Here is a 15,056-nt window from a genome sequence, read left to right on the forward strand (position 1 = left end):
AATATTCCGTTTTATGAATGCTGACAATAATTATATGCCTTTTAAGACAAATGTAGATTTATTTATTTATTATATATATATAATTGTTCCACAAACATCCCAGATGGGACGGGCCACCGTGGTGCAATGGTTAGCACGCCCGCCTTGCACTCAGAAGGTCTGCGGTTCGAATCCCAGGCAAAGCAACACCAAATTTTCAACGGTGGCAAAATTCCCCCTCAGTAATGCTGGCGACATTTCCTGAGTATTTAAGCCATGAAAAACTTCTCTACAAGTGGTGTCGTAAGACACGCCGTTCGGACTCGGCAATAAAAAGTAGGTCCCATATCATTGAGCCAATAAGAATCGGCGTGCACTCATTGATATGAGAGAAGTCTCCCTTGTCCCTTGTTATTTATTTATTATATTGTTTATTTTTGAGAATTTGACAATTTTTAAATAAAAGAATGCATAAAAGCACCCTAAAATACTCATATTTTGATACAAATAGTAAAATATTCAAATGTTAACTTTGACCTTGAATTCCATTGCACTTACTGGACCGAATATGACCGTTCTTTATTCATTTATAGAAAACTGATTTGTTGTCTGTCGAACAAAAAAAGAATTGTGAAAATATTTTTATCCGTTCATAAGTTACAGAATTTTGACCAGGAAAAGCTACTCTGATCCACTGTGCGTCGTATGAGCTGTATGTGCTATAGAACGACATCAGTATAGTCAAACGTATCAAGATACAACGATTGCATTGGCTAGTCCATGCCATAAGAATGAGCGATGATGAACCCGCTACAAGGGCATATAAATACGGGCCGTATTTGCGGTACATGTAGAACTGGAAGACGAGATCGAAAATGCGGTATTCCAAATTGGAGAATTAAAACAACAAATACAGAGTAAAGGAAATCTTTTCTTAGTTCGGCTTATAGGACAAATGTTCTGTAGAAGGCCAACTAAATAAGTAAAGTTAAAAATCATATTATTTTTCTGTCCGTATCATATTTTCAATATAATCATTTTAACACAAATAAAATAAAACAAAAAGTCAATCTGCAAACTATTCCATTTTTATTCATTTATTAACCAAATTAAAAGTATCGTTTAAATAATTTCAAATAAAATTTGAATAAAAGTTATCTAAACTTCATTAAAATAAACATGGAAAACTTAATAAAACCACAAATACAGCGATTTACATAAATCACAATCGTATATAAATAAATTGTTGACTTGTCGAAAAAAAAATAATTCATTTGCCGCATGTTTTTTGCAACACATTATTGTTCTCTTTTGGTTCATTATACCCTACACCACTATGTGGTAAGGGGTATTATGTGTTAGTGCATTTGTATGTAACATACAAAAGGAAGCGAGATAGACCCATAGTTCCTTCTAGGGATATACATAGAATCACTTTCTGAGTCGATTTATGCATGTCCGTCCGTCCGTCCGTCCGTTCGCAACATACAGGTCGCATTTGTTGACCGATTTCGCTGAAAATTGGGGAATACCATTTTTTTAGCCGTCGGAAGATCAAGTTCGAAGATGGGCTATATCGGTCCAAGTTTTGGTATAGCCCCCATATATATTTTCGGCCGATTTCACGTATTTTCTGTAACACACACGCTATATATGTCCGATTTCGATGAAATTTGGAATGTGTGACTGAATTTGGTCTAAAAATAAATGTGCCAAATTATATCGAAATCGGTTCAGATTTGGATATAGCTCCCATATATATGTTCGCCCGATTTCACGTATGCGATGTACCAATCACGCTATATACGTCCGATTTTAATGAAATTTGGAATGTTTGACTGAATTTGGTATAGAAATAAGTGTGCCGAATTATATGGAAATCGGTTCAGATTTGGACATAGCTCCCATATATATTTTCGGCCGATTTCACGTATTTTCTGTACCAAACACGCTATATATTTCCGATTTCGATGAAATTTGGAATGTGTGACTGAATTTGGTCTAAAAATAAATGTGCCAAATTATATCGAAATCGGTTCAGATTTGGATATAGCTCCCATATATATGTTCGCCCGATTTCACGTATGCGATGTACCAATCACGCTATATACGTCCGATTTTAATGAAATTTGGAATGTTTGACTGAATTTGGTATAGAAATAAGTGTGCCAAATTATATAGAAATCGGTTCAGATTTGGATATAGCTCCCATACATATATATTTTTGGCCGATTTCACGTATTTTCTGTACCAAACACGCTATATATTTCCGATTTCGATGAAATTTGGAATGTGTGACTGAATTCAGTCTAGAAATAAATGTGCCAAGATTTTAAGATTTAAGATTTTAATTTATTGAGCCTTTCTTTCAAAAACATTATAATTAAATAGAGTTATTATGATATTATGTAAGACTTAAGATTATAATGTATGATCAAAATTTACAATATGTTGTGTATACAGCACCGTGCTTTAACTGAATATGTTAAAAAATACATTAGTATATCATGATGAAGTTTAAAATTCCTTGCTCCCGGGAATACAGTTGTTTTAAGTGTTGAAACTAAATTAAACTTACAAACTAAAATAAAAAATAAAAACTAAAAAAATCAAAGGAAAAGGGAATATATATGAAGATAAAGACCTGCATATTACCCCCTGTGTGTGCCAGAAAGAGATTTTGTGTAAAATGTGTACCGAATATTGGCATTAATGTCAAAGTTCGGAGGCATTTCATTTATATATCCAATTGGAGACAAATAATTTACATTAGACCAGCTATAGTGTTTCTGTGTGTCATATATGAAAGATATGTAGCTGTTTTCATGATAGCGAGTTCTCTGAATAAATTTAGAAATAATGTCACAAACGTATAAACCAATAGGTGTTATTTTGGATTCACCATAAATAACCCTATTAGAATAACGTTTATTGCTTGATTCAAAATATTTACCAATACAATGTCTAAGAACTTTTCGTTCCAAAATTTCCATTTCACCGATAACTACAGGAGATATGTTAAACCATATGGGAAAAGCATACATAAATACCGGTCTTATACTTGTTTTATATAACATTAATTTTGTCTTAGTTGGAAGATCTTTATTTGCCAGTATTCTAGAAAAAGACCCAAGTATATTAAAATTTAATAAATTATTAAATGTAATCCCTAAATACTTCATAGTATTTCCTACAGAAATGTCAACACTATTGAGGGATAGTTTTAAAGTTTTACTTTCGGGAACCACAAATCTTTTGCATTTCCCGGAAGCATTCCTAATGCATATGGCCTCGGTTTTGGCAGGATTAATTTTGATGCCCCAGTCATGGTAATATTTTGATACTTTATCTAAGTGATGTTTAACTTTACACAATGCCATATTGGGTGACTCATCGTGAGCATATAGCAGGGAATCATCGGCATATAGGATCCCACAAGAATCGGTATCTGTATGAGGGAAATCATACATAAATATACTATATAAATGTGGTGCCAAGATAGATCCTTGGGGAACACCACAGTTAACGTCCTCTAATTCAGATGTCAGTTGATGAAATTGCACGCAAAACTTTCTATTTGAGAAAAAACTCTTAAATAATTTAATAATAAATGGGTCAAAGCGAATTTGGACAATTTTATACAAAATTCCTATGTGTGATGCGTGATCGAATGCCTTTTCAACATCCAGAGAGAGAGCTACTGTGCATTTCCGTTCTCGCAGTTTACAAACAATATCGTTTTGAAATTTAAGAAGCGCGTCTGTCGTAGAGTGTCCTGCTTTAAACCCGAACTGAAGTTCTGGGATATATGACGTACTAATACCATGATTCATCTTTATACGAATAATTCTCTCGAGTAACTTTCCTAAATTAGAGAGCAGAGATATAGGTCTTAAATTATTTATTTCAAAATTGTTTGGCTTTTTTACTACAGGAACTATTTTAGCAATTTTCCATTTATCTGGAAAGTACGAGTTATTAAGACAGTTATTAAATATAATCGTTATATATTCTACAGCCTTAGAAGGGAGCTTCTTAATTATAAAATTTGATATATTGTCTAGCCCGCAGGATTTCTTATTATTAATGTCCTTGCTAATGCTGACAATTTCGTCCATTGTTGTTAATCTTGTGCTTTCCATATTATTAAGCGATGTTTCAGTCATATTAAAAGTAAATAAATTAGACTCAGGGACTACATAACTATTGACAACATTTTCCATTTCTCTAATGGATGCATTCGTAGGCAAATGATTATAGACATTGCCAAAATATTGTTTTAAACATTCACATGCTACGGAATCGTCTTGTATAATAATTCCATTCTCAGAAAGTCTATTTATATTTCCTTTCTTTTTATAACCGATTAAATTATAAACTATCTTGTGTGCCCTTGGTCCTGGTTTTATTTTCTTAAGTTTTTCGGAAAATAGTCTAGACTGTTCCATTTCCACTTGCCTTTTAATAATAATATTTAATAATTGGATTTGTTTTGATAACAAACGATAAGTTGCATCTAATCTATTGGAATTCCTGTTAAATATTCTCTTCAATTCTTTTTGCCAAGAATATTTTAATTTGAAAAGGGCTTTTATTGAATCTGAAACTATAACTCTTTTGTTCACATTTATGGTTTCGGTGTGCCTGGACTGCTTGTTATATATCACATCCGACAAATTGTCGATAAAATGATAAATTTCAGAGTTAGAAAGATTTCTTTGCGGATTGGGAAAATTTATAAGTAACTCGTCTCTTATATCATCTCGGAATGTATTCCAATTCGTATTTTTATATGATGTATAACATCTTGGCACATTAAGAATTATTGAAAGCGAAGATAACTTTAAATGTAATTTGAGGGGGAAATGGTCCGAAAATGTAGGTAATGTATTTATATGAAAATTTCTTGACACTGGATCAACCAAATTTGTACTTACTATGAAGTGGTCCAAAAATGAAGCTCCATTTGGAAAAGACGGAACTCTGTCTGAGATTCTTATGAAATCTACCGATTGTTGAAGCCATGTATACAAGACATTTCCATTCACATTGTTGAATGTGTCACCCCACGATGAATGTCTAGAGTTAAAATCACCACCTAAGATTACTCCGTAGTAATTTTGGGAAGCACGATATAAAGCTGTTAAACTTTCTAAATATTGTAAACGATCAGCATTGCAAGATATATAAATTGAACCTGTTAATATATTTCGTGCCACGCCATCTAAAACTATATTAATATTTAAAAACAAACTTGGGAAGTTAAAACCTGATATTTGAACCCTTTCAAATTTGTAAGACTTTTTCAAAGATATAGCAACCCCTTGTGAGCTGTTGTCTCTTATGAACGTGTAATTTTCGAGTGTAACTCGATGAGCATCTCTTAAATGTGTTTCTTGTATGAAACCAAAATCAATTTTGTGTGCATTTAATATATTTTACAATTCAATTCTCCGGCTCACTTCCTTAAGCGACCTAACATTAAATGTAAGAAAATTTAAAAAATTACGAACCATATTTATTTTTAATTTCTTCTAAAATTTCTAAACATTGACTTTTTGCTTCATCTTTTGTTAATGTTCTAAATTGTCTAAGGAAAGTTTCAATTTTATCCTCTAATGTCGGAGTATCGGGTTGACAAATCGTTCTTGCAATTTTCAAAAATTCATCAATTATGGCCGGCTTTTGTCTGATTTTGTTTGAATCTACAAAACAATCAGCAAATGTTCGTCTATGATCTGAAAGACTAAAACTATTCATAGCATTAGCCACCTTATTTTTAGCTAGAAGCATTTTCTCCCTTGCAAGATTTTTAATTTCTTCCCTTTTTTTGATATACTCTTTATATGCAGGACAACCCCTGTAATTAGAAGGATGTCCAGTCGTTTTGCAATTGGCACAAAAAGGCTTATTTTCCTCATTTGAAACAAATGTGCATTCACCTTGACCATGTTTTTGATCACATTTTACGCACACATGCACTCTGCTACAATTTTTGGAAATGTGACCCCATTGCTGACAACGATAACACTGGACAACCTTCAAATTTGACTTTGGGGTTTCCCAAGTACTTTTTTGTTCACACACATATATAAGACCCTTAAGTTCATCGGTGGATTTTCCGGGTAATAATGTTACTAAAAACAATCCGGTGTCAATATTATTTTTCCTTGAAAATTCGGTGGTGAATTTTGTAACGGTGTCCACTGTATTGGGGACTATAGAATCAATATATTCTTTAATGTAAATTAAATCGGTTTTATAATGAAGTCCTCTTAGAACTAACCTGGAACGTTTTAGTTGCTTGGGTGTATAGGTGTATGCAGGGATTTCTTTCTTTTTAAGAAGTTCAAACATTTCTGCATGAACAGAAGGATCTTGTATGTATAATTTACTTTTCCTTTGACTTTTGTTGATAATTTTGAAAACTACATTTTTTTGTTTCAATGTATGTATGAGATCTGTGACGTTAATATCAAAAAGAAAAATTGGTGGACAGAATCCCTTGAGGTTACTGATTGATTTAGACGTGGTTTCGCTTCTAAATGGTGTCTTGTTTTGTTTATTTGCGACATTTTCAGTGGATGTTTGAGATGGTTGAGCCCTCGGAACTAAGGGTTCGAAAAGGATATCAATGTCTCCCAGCAGGGAGAATCGATTTTGAGAATTTTGATTTAAATTAAGAGGAATTTCTGATGCTTCATAAATTCTTGGACGTTTATTGTGGGATTGGCCAGAATCGTTCGAAATAGGATCATTCTTACTAACCTTTTCAATCGGACAAGTCGCCGAAATTTCAAATTGAGAATCATCTTCATGGATTCTTCTTTCACCAATATCTCTGTGTTTAGTCCTTGATCTAGAAACAGCATTTTTAGTCTTCAAATTATTGACGGAAACCTCACAATTATTCATTAATTCATCTTGACAAAAATCTTCATTTATCTTCGGGTTGATTCTTTTTGATTTTCTGATATCTATATATTTCAGACGAAATCCATTCATCCGCGGGCAATGGGTCAGCCATATAGGTATTAATTAATGTTTTTTATATTCAATAATTAAAATTTTATATTTTTTCTATTTTTCAAGACACAGAAATATACGTCTATTCAGTTCGAAAATATAAAATAGAATCATAAATGTGCCAAATTATATCGAAATCGGTTCAGATTTGGATATAGCACCCATATATATTTTCGGCCGATTTCGCGTATTTGCTGCTCCAAACACGCTATATAAGTCGGATTTCAATGATATTTGGAATGTGTGAAATAAGTCTGGAAATAAATGTGCCAAACTATATCAAAATCGGTTTAGATCTGGATATAGCTCCGATTTATATTTTACATATTCACAGTGGTGTAGGGTATCATATAGTCGGCCCCGCCCGACTTTGATCCTTTCCTTACTGGTTTTTTAGTTAAATATGTGACAATTTAATTACTACAACAAAATATTATCAATGTATCGAGAAATAACAAGGTTTTAGGAATTAAATAAATAGTTCACAATTCACATTGTCGTTATCGGGAAAAATTACAGAATTTAATTAAAATGTTGTCGTAAATTTTAATAAACATTTTTGCTGGCATTATTTTTTTCTAATTTGCTAATTTAAATATTTAAAACGATTTTCTGTTCGTTTTAAATTGCTGTCGAAAATAATTCAAATTTTTTGGTTAAATTTTACTAACACAAAAAAAACAAGTTTTTTTCTAAATTAAAAAAAAGAACCAACTAAACTTAGTAAAGTTTCAACAGTAATTACGTTTCAATTAGTAAACAAACATCTAAAAATAAATTTGCCCTTTTTTGAAAGCCACAAACACACATACACAAAAACCATCCGAAAGGCTCTGTGTAAAATTTACAAAGTCCATCCCCGCCAGTATTTTACCCTAGGCTTAATTAAGGAAAATATCCGCATATGAAGAGTGTAAATGAACTAAAATAGATGTGGGAATAGACGAAGGACTAACAAAAAGAGCAGAAGCAACAACAAACATTTTTTTTTTTTTTGGTTAATTAAATTTGTATAGTTTTGGAAATTTTATTGCGGTTTTATATACGTACTTATGTGTGTGTGCACAAATATAAGGGTTATAAATATGCAAACTGCAAACAAACAGAGAAAACAATTTAGTGGTTTTAAAATAGGGTTACACGGATAGAAGAAAAATAAATTCAGTTTTTGTAACTATTTTAAATATTTGTTGCAAATAAGAATATTAGTTATTATTATATTTATGGTCAACAAGTAAAAAAAGTGTTCAACATTTCCAAGATAAACTTTACGGGCATTTGTTATTGTTTCTTGGAATTTTTTAATTAATTTAGATTGACGAAAGTAAAGATGTCAAGGTCGTCGGCACAATCAAGTAACGTATGACTACACTGTGCAACATTTTATGGTAATCTTGTGCAAACAATTTGAACTGAGGATTTTTTGCAAGTTCAAACCCAAACGACAAAAACCCTAGTTGGGTTTTGTCATGTCAGATCCAGCTTGGATTTGATGACCCTATCTAAACATGGTTAAATATTGATTTTTAAAGGAATTCTAGACTATATCTCTGAATCTTCATCTGACCACTGAAGCAAATTTGTAGATAAGGGCAAGAATAACATTTTTGGAGAAATAATGAACTCGAAAAAATTTTATAAAATATCGAAAATTTCCATTATTTCTATACATTTCGCACCATATCTCCAAAACCGTTAATTTTTTCTAAATGTTTTCTTTTGGAAAAATGTAATATACAACCCTTCAGAACATGTCATTGTTTTGAAAATATCTCTATCACGTTGTTTTCAGTATATTTTCAACGACCATTTAATATATATGGCAATAATGTGGTGAAATCCGAAATGCGAGAGGAAACTGTTGGTGTGAACTGTGTTTTGATATACGTGTTGTAAAAGACATGATGCAAAATACCGCTGAAACAACATGAAGTAATCATTTTACAATTTCAGAATATTCTGAAGAATTGCTGAGAACATTATTTGGAAGATTTTTGCTAATTGTTACTTGGTTCAACTTCCAATAGTTTAGCTGATAATGACCAGAATTTAAGCAATATGTAAAATGTTTTATATATTGTCGATTTTCATGCACTTGGTGGACTATTTCTTATGAGGTCTGCTCAAAAGATAAGTTCTACTAGTTTAGGGCTACAATATTGCCAAAGACTACAATGCCAAATTTCTAGTCTGCTTTCCGTAGGTTTGTGCTGTGGTGCTGTCAGTAGCAATTCCATTAGCTTGGTTTTCTTTGCGTTAATTTTTAGTCCTACTTTGTTGGCGTTATTTGAGAGGACGTGTAATATTATCTCTATATCCTCAAAACGATGCGCGAACAAGCAGATATCCTCTGCGCAATCGATGTCATGTAGCAGCTCCCCAGCAAAATTTGAAGGAAAGCGTTCCATGCGATGGACAGTGGATCCACCCATTGGCCAAAAATAAAAAAATTAATGCCAAAATTTGGTACAACATCTGGCAACTCTGACAGCTATGACATGGAACTTTTTAAAAATATATTAGTTTTCTTTCATTCGAACGAGATCTTCTTATAAATAGCTTTAAAAGTCGGAACATTTGACTAATATTTGTTGTTGTGAGTACAACCTATATTTTAAGTGCAAGTAATAAATATATTCAGAATATCGCGAAACTAATACGTATAGCGAAATATTATAGTGTATTTTGAAGGAGGAGGTAATAACTTAATTTTCATTTAAAAATAATGTATTGCGTGTTGTGAATTCTAGTTAGCAGCATATTTTCTTAGTGTATTTTTTAATGACAATTCGACCCTATACTTAAATTTAACTTTAGGTTTTAGTCATGATGCCCACCGGTGCCCACTTCGGATATAATTTTCCAAAGTAGGTCATGGGTTTAAGAGTATTCAGTATTAAAATCAGCTGCCATCTAGTGCCAGACTATAAATGGAGGGTCGCTGACTAAAGCTACCCTAGAACAGGGTTTCTATGGATATATTAGCGTATAACTCTATTATCAGACCATGTACATTAACATAACTGATGCCAATCAGTAACAAGATGAAGAAATCTTCTTCCAAATTAGTCTTACGTTAGCGGTACGTGCCTTCCAGGAAGAACGCTATAAGATCTATATTAAAAGTTTTACCAATTTTCAGACAAAAATATTGATTTTTTTTTAATCCGCTAAATTGGTTGCATTTTATGTTGTTTTGGATATTGTTTTGTTTTCCCAAGCCTATTTTTGCATCATAAGATAATCGGGACCTTTGTTCATTTCATTTTGTATTAACAGCATAAAATAATTCTTACCGCTCGTGGTTTCTTAAAACACTATTCGCAGAAGCACAAAGCTGTAACCGGCGCATTGGCTTGATTTTTACACTCTAAATATTTTTGACCACTTTCTCCATACCAGTGGATCCACTGTGCGATGACGTGATTTCATTGCATCTTTTGCATTGGTTCAAACGAAGTCTTGAAAGATCCGATCTTTTCATTAGCATTTGAACCAATGCGAAGGAAGTCTTGAAAGATCGGCTCTTTTCATCAGCATTTGAACCCATTCCATCGATCCAACGGAGACTCGAAATTACAAACAACGTTGCTAAAACTCTCGTCATAATGATAATCTCATCGCATAGGGTTGGTGAAAATGACATACCAAAACATTGGTGGAAATGACATGCCAAAGCATTGGTGAAAATGACATGTTAAAGCATTGGTGTCAATGACATGATTTGGTTCCAAAAATGAATAGCATCTTTTGGGGTCCACGCTCATATAAAATTCATCGATGAAGATGCTAAAAAGATGAAATGCCAGATGACTTGCACCCATGATTGAATTGCATCTTTGGCATCGAACATTTTGCTGGGTCGTTTATGTTCCAGCGCGCAATCCATGAGGAGTAAAACACAATGTGGTGAGCCCTAACTAAATTTAAATGAAAGGTGCTTACACCTGGGAAGTTCTTGCGGATTCTGAAACTACAATTGTTCATAGATGAGAAAAATCAAAACAAAAAGATCGCCGGAGGGATTTTCCAATAAATCGCTGTCAAAGTTCACATATTTAGGGTTTTTATATTGTAGCTGCGAAAATTCTCTACAAGATTGACCTTAATAGTAGTTTCGTAGGTTTTACCATTTTTGAGATATAGAAGTTTAAATTGAGACAATGCACTGACTGTATCGACTCCTTATAAAACAATGTCATGTACGGTGCCCTTAACTAACTTTAAATGAAACCGCTTACACCTGGGATGTTTTTTGCGGATTCTGAAACTACAATGTTCATGGATGAGAAAAATCAAAAAACAAAAAAATCGCGGGGGCGCGTTTTAATTAAATCAAAGTTCACATTTTTATGGCTTTTTTGAGTTTCCGATATTGCTTGGAACCGCGAATCCTATCGAAATGGAATTAGAAAAAATATTGTAGCAGTATAACATCTCTATAACATTACCTTTAGTCCCATTTCGATAGGACTTACCGTTTCCAAGCAAAATCCTGAAAACCGGCGATTTTTATTTTTCTCATCTTCAACATTGTACTTTCAAAATCCGTAAAATCTTCCCAGGTGTAAGCACATTTCATTTAGAATTTAAAATCTGGTTTCGACTACTGCGGCAATTCATTGTAGAATAATGGTTGAAAAAAATTTATCATTACATTTTGTAAGGTTATGCCTCGCCAATTAATGCATATCCCAATCTGTCCCTTTTTTGGTACGGTAACTACGATGCTCTCCTTCCAGCATTCCGGTATAGTCTCTTGCTCCCAGTGTTCTCTTATTACACTGTGCAGCAATGCTAAATTAAATATTAAAATGCCAAAAAAAAAAAAAAAAAATAATGCTAAATTTAAAAACGTTATAGAAGGTATATTAAGTATAGAAGGTACATATGTTAAGTTAGTTTTATTTAGATAGGGCATTGCATTTTTTGGAAAAATGCGTCTTTTGTTTGAGGTTACAAAAACCTTCTCCACCAAAAATTGTGGACAAACTTCTCCATTAAAAATAATGGACATAGGTCAACGTTTTGGAATAGGTACCGGCTACTTTGAGTTATTATACCCTCAGCCTTTAGGCTAAGGAGGGTATATACACTTTGATACGATGAAAATGTGCCTCATCGAAATAATGGTTTTAGACCCCCAAGCATGTTTGGAAGAAATGTGTTTCAGACAATTTGGAGTCGATCTAGCCATGTCCGTCCGTCTGTCTGTCTGTCCTGCTGGCTGGAGCGCACGATAACTCTCGAACGGATGAACGATTCGGTTCAAATGTTGGCTTTAGTAATATTTTGCCCAAACTTAGTTTAAGGTCGAAGATGAGCTACATCGGTCCACTCTTTCCTGTACCTCCCCCACAAAAGTTCGAAAATGTTCGGAAAGTTTGTGCGCACGATAACTCTTGAAGGGAGTTACCGATTTGGTCCATATTTTGTCTAGCGTAAACTTTCTACCAGAGTAATAGAGGTTCCTATATGGTCTCAATAGGTCCACTCCTTCGGGTACCTCCCACACAAAATTTCGGAAAAGTTCAGTTTAGGGTCATCTCTCGAATCGCTTTAATTTTTGTTTTAGCAACATGTATTCACTGCCCTCCATACGACGGTACAAGCTTCATCAGGGGCAAGTCCATACTTCCTGAGAAAATAGCATGAAAGTTGCAAAAACCCCCTATGACACCCGGTGAGTTGGTTGAAGCGCAAGATAACTCTCAAACGGGTCTGTCGATTCGGTCCAAAATATGGCCTTAGTAATATTTTGTTCAAACATAGTTTAAGTTTGAAGATAAGCAATATCGGTCCACTCCTTCAGGTACCTCCCCCACAAAAGTTCAAAAATGTTCCGAAAAATTGTTCGTACGGTACCTCTTGAAGGGAGTGGCCGAATTGGTCTACACTTTACACATCCTAATATATCTACCAGATATAGATCAGGTTCAAATATGGACTATGCTTGTCCACTACATCCGGTACCTCCCACACAAAATTTCGGATAAGTTCACTTTAAGACCTAATATCGACTAACTTTGATTTTTGTTGAAGCAACTTGCATTCGCTGCCTCAATTACGATATTAACAGTTTTTTAGGGGCAAGTCCATACTTCTTGAGCAAACATCCCGAAGAGTGTAAAAACCCCCTATGACACCATATGTTGTGGCTGGAGATCCACTTCCATAACGGTCAATGTCGATCTATTCCTTTTAGTATCTCCTCCGCAAAACTTTTGATCTTTAATCCTAATCAACATTTTTGTCGGTTCAAACGCCCAAATTTTTTAAAACCCCCTAAATACATACATATTTTGGGAAAACAATTGTATCAATATACACATGCTGAGGGTATACCTCTGTCGGCAAAGCCGACTGATACTTTTTTACTTGTTTTGGGTGTCATTTGGGTTAAAAGTGGTTTAACGACTTCTTCACCATAAATCACGGACACATGCCCACTTTTCGGTATGGCCTCATATTACGGCACCATCGGTTTCAGTATTTTTATACCCTACTCCACATTGTGGAAAGGGTATTAGAAGTCGTAGAATACCAAAATTCATATCTTGACGAGATAAAGCGATTTTGAGATGTGTGTCCGCCCGTCCATTGAAAATTGTACTCACGCTACAGGCCGCAAATACCCAGCAAAATTATATGGAAGTGGTTCCATGAGAAATCATGATTTCACTGGTTCTTTTGCATTAGTGCAAAGGGAGTCGTGAAAGATCCGATCTTTTTCATCGAATTTTCATGAGTGAAATTGAAGTGGTGAAAGATCCCATCATTGTCATAATATTGTCCTGAGTTCAAATAAATTAATGAGTACCCGTACAATAAATTACCAAATAATCATGTACCCGAATAACTGTTTACTTTCAAAAGCAATTGTTAAAATGAAAATAAAAGTCAGATACAAGTTTTTGGTAGTGGCAAAACTGGCATATTTTAATTAAAAAAAGCTATGCAAATTGTTACAAAATAAAAGGGAAATATATTTTGTGTTTGGAAACCTGTTTCGTTTGGCGAATATTAAAGAGATGTATGAAATAGACCCGATCTATAAAACACGAAATTTGACCGGACACCAATACGCAATGGGATAAGATTCAAATTTGTCAAAATGCCGCCTTGAGAACAGCAACAGGGTGTCTTTTCAATTCCTCGGCAACACAATGAGATGATTTCCTTGCAGTACTTGCTCGGGTGTTACCGTGAGAGCCATCTCAATTACTATCTGCTGTCTACCGACACACCGAGGCATAACAATACAGGAGAGAACCTCTAGATCAACAAGCATATCAGGTAGGTTTGAATAGCATTCACACGGCCGCAGTTGCTAAGGCCATAAGCAAATATAGTGTGAATTATGTCCTCGGAGTACGTCCCCCATCTACCGCAGCTGAGCGTCAGCTGCCACAACAAACCAGAGTAGTATTGGCTCAACAATGCTCGGGATATTGCAGTCGCCTAAATTAAATCCAGCCGATTTAAAAACTCTGATTTATGTAACGTATATTCTATGGAGTTAACATTTTAAATCGAATGGATTTATAAGTCTAAACATATAAATGAGGCCACCTAAACATGGTAACTATTACAAAATAAGTCGTTTAAAAATGACAACAGAGCAGAGATTGGCACATAATACACCGAATATTGGAAAAACCGAAAAGCAAATTGAAAGAAATATCTTGCAGCCATCGGAAGAGATAAATATGATTTTGACAGATGAATGTAATATATAATTTTTAAAACTACAAAAAAATAAAGGAAAATAACATCTGATGATAGAAATCATCTGTGAATTGTATTCTTATTAGTTCAACAAATTACATATTCAAAATTTATTCGTGATTGGTATACATCCGGATCCAAAATGTCATGACAAAGAACTCGTGCAAGATGTCATTACAATGAACTGGTGCAAAATGCCATGACAATGAACTGGCGCAAAAACCCATGACAATGAACCGGTCCAAGAAGCCATGACAATGAACTGGTGCAAGATGTCATTACAATGAACTGGTGCAAAATGCCATGACAATGAACTGGCGCAA

The sequence above is a fragment of the Musca autumnalis genome, unplaced genomic scaffold, assembly GCF_047663935.1.
Source record: "Musca autumnalis isolate F117 unplaced genomic scaffold, ASM4766393v1 scaffold_2, whole genome shotgun sequence".
Classification (NCBI taxonomy): Eukaryota; Metazoa; Arthropoda; class Insecta; order Diptera; family Muscidae; genus Musca; species Musca autumnalis.